Raw genomic sequence first — 3,758 nt, forward strand, 5'->3', positions numbered from 1 at the left:
TGTGAATACATAGACAAACAGAGTGTCACTAGTATGCCTCTACTTGACTAGCTCGTTAATCAAAGATGGTTATGTTTCCTAACCATGAACAATGAGTTGTTATTTGATTAACGAGGTCACATCATTAGTAGAATGATCTGATTGACATGACCCATTCCATTAGCTTAGCACCCGATCGTTTAGTGTGTTGCTATTGCTTTCTTCATGACTTATACATGTTCCTATGACTATGAGATTATGCAACTCCCGTTTACCGGAGGAACACTTTGGGTACTACCAAACGTCACAACGTAACTGGGTGATTATAAAGGAGTACTACAGGTGTCTCCAAAGGTAGATGTTGGGTTGGCGTATTTCGAGATTAGGATTTGTCACTCCGATTGTCGGAGAGGTATCTCTGGGCCCTCTTGGTAATGCACATCACATAAGCCTTGCAAGCACTGCAACTAATATGTTAGTTGTGAGATGATGTATTACGGAACGAGTAAAGAGACTTGCCGGTAACGAGATTGAACTAGGTATTGGATACCAACGATCGAATCTCGGGCAAGTAACATACCGATGACAAAGGGAACAACGTATGTTGTTATGCGGTCTGACCGATAAAGATCTTCGTAGAATATGTAGGAGCCAATATGGGCATCCAGGTCCCGCTATTGGTTATTGACCAGAAACGTGTCTTGGTCATGTCTACATTGTTCTCGAACCCGTAGGGTCCGCACGCTTAAGGTTACGATGACAGTTATATTATGAGTTTATGCATTTTGATGTACCAAAGGTTGTTCGGAGTCCCGGATGTGATCACGGACATGACGAGGAGTCTCGAAATGGTCGAGACATAAAGATTGATATATTGGAAGTCTATGTTTGGACATCGGAAGTGTTCCGGGTGAAATCGGGATTTTACCGGGTTACCGGGAGGTTACCGGAACCCCCCGGGAGCCATATGGGCCATCATGGGCCTTAGTGGAAAGGAGAAAGGGGCAGCCCAAGGGGGCTGCGCGCCTCCCCCCTTCCCCTAGTCCTATTAGGACTAGGAGAGGTGGCCGGCCACCCCTCTCCCTCTTTCCCCCTTGGGAATCCTAGTTGGAATAGGATTGGGGGGGGAGTCCTACTCCCGGTAGGAGTAGGACTCCTCCTGCGCCTCTCCCTCTTGGCCGGCGCCCCCTTCCCCCTTGGCTCCTTTATATACGGAGGCAGGGGCACCTCTAAACACACAAGTTAACACAAGTTGATCCACGTGATCGATTCCTTAGCCGTGTGCGGTGCCCCCTGCCACCATATTCCTCGATAATACTGTAGCAGAGTTTAGGCGAAGCCCTGCTGCTGTAGTTCATCAAGATCGTCACCACGCCGTCGTGCTGACGGAACTCTTCCCCGACACTTTGCTGGATCGGAGTCCGGGGATCGTCATCGAGCTGAACGTGTGCTCGAACTCGGAGGTGCCGTAGTTTCGGTGCTTGATCGGTTGGATCGTGAAGATGTACGACTACTTCCTCTACGTCATGTCATCGCTTCCGCAGTCGGTCTGCGTAGGGTACATAGACAATACTCTTACCCTCGTTGCAATGCATCACATGATCTTGCGTGAGCGTAGGAAATTTTTTGAAATTACTACGAAACCCAACAGTGGCATCCGAGCCTGGTTATTGATGTTGATGTTATATGCACGAGTAGAACACAAGTGAGTTGTGGATGATACAAGTCATACTGCCTACCAGCATGTCATATTTTGGTTCGGCGGTATTGTTGGACGAGACGACCCGGACCAACCTTACGCGTACGCTTACGCGAGACCGGTTCCCTCGACGTGCTTTGCACAGAGATGGCTTGCGGGCGACTGCCTCTCCAACTTTAGTTGAACCAAGTATGGCTACGCCCGGTCCTTGCGAAGGTTAAAACGGAGTCTATTTGACAAACTATCGTTGTGGTTTTGATGCGTAGGTGAGATTGGTTCTTACTTAAGCCCGTAGCAGCCACGTAAAACATGCAACAACAAAGTAGAGGACGTCTAACTTGTTTTTGCAGGGCATGTTGTGATGTGATATGGTCAAGGCATGATGCTGAATTTTATTGTATGAGATGATCATGTTTTGTAACCAAGTTATCGGCAACTGGCAGGAGCCATATGGTTGTCGCTTTATTGTATGCAATGCAATTGCGATGTAATGCTTTACTTTATTACTAAACGGTAGTGATAGTCGTGAAAGCATAAGATTGGCGAGACGACAACGATGCTACGATGGAGATCAAGGTGTCGCGCCGGTGACGATGGTGATCATGACGGTGCTTCGGAGATGGAGATCACAAGCACAAGATGATGATGACCATATCATATCACTTATATTGATTTCATGTGATGTTTATCTTTTTATGCATCTTATCTTGCTTTGATTGACGGTAGCATTATAAGATGATCTCTCACTAAATTATCAAGAAGTGTTCTCCCTGAGTATGCACCGTTGCGAAAGTTCTTCGTGCTGAGACACCACGTGATGATCGGGTGTGATAGGCTCTACGTTCAAATACAACGGGTGCAAAACAGTTGCGCACGCAGAATACTCAGGTTAAACTTGACGAGCCTAGCATATGCAGATATGGCCTCGGAACACGGAGACCGAAAGGTCGAGCGTGAATCATATAGTAGATATGATCAACATAATGATGTTCACCGATGAAACTACTCCATCTCACGTGATGATCGGACATGGTTTAGTTGATTTGGATCACGTGATCACTTAGAGGATTAGAGGGATGTCTATCTAAGTGGGAGTTCTTAAGTAATATGATTAAATTGAACTTAAATTTATCATGAACTTAGTCCTGGTAGTATTTTGCAAATCATGTTGTAGATCAATAGCTCGCGTTGTTGCTTCCCTGTGTTTATTTTGATATGTTCCTAGAGAAAATTGTGTTGAAAAATGTTAGTAGCAAAGTTGCGGATTTGATCCGTGATCTGAGGTTAAATCCTCATTGCTGCACAGAAGAATTATGTCCTTAATGCACCGCTAGGTGACAGACCTATTGCAGGAGCAGATGCAGAAGTTATGAACGTCTGGCTAGCTCAATATGATGACTACTTGATAGTTTAGTGCACCATGCTTAACGGCTTAGAATCGGGACTTCAAAGACGTTTTGAACGTCATGGACCATATGAGATGTTCCAGGAATTGAAGTTAATATTTCAAGCAAATACCCGAGTTGAGAGATATGAAGTCTCCAACAAGTTCTATAGCTAAAAGATGGAGGAGAATCGCTCAACTAGTGAGCATGTGCTCAGATTGTCTGGGTACTTCAATCGCTTGAATCAAGTGGGAGTTAATCTTCCAGATAAGATAGTGATTGACAGAATTCTCTAGACACCATCACCAAGTTAGTAGAACTTCGTGATGAACTATAGTATGCAAGGGATGATGAAAATGATTCCCGAGCTCTTCGTGATGTTGAAATCAACGAAGGTAGAAATCAAGAAAGAGCATCAAGTGTTGATGGTTGACAAGATCACTAGTTTCAAGAAAAGGGCAAAGGGAAAGAAAGGGGAACTTCAAGTAGATTGACAAGCAAGTTGTCACTCCCACGAAGAAGCCCAAAGCTGAACCAAAGCCTGAAACTGAGTGCTTACACTGCAAAGGAAATGGTCACTAGAAGCGGAACTACCCTAAATATTTGGTGGATAAGAAGGATGGCAAAGTAAAAAAGGGTATATTTGATATACAGGTGTTTGATGTGTGCTTTACTAGTGTTTATAGCAACCCCTC

Source organism: Triticum dicoccoides, chromosome 6B, assembly GCF_002162155.2.
Source record: "Triticum dicoccoides isolate Atlit2015 ecotype Zavitan chromosome 6B, WEW_v2.0, whole genome shotgun sequence".
In the NCBI taxonomy this organism is placed as follows: Eukaryota; Viridiplantae; Streptophyta; class Magnoliopsida; order Poales; family Poaceae; genus Triticum; species Triticum dicoccoides.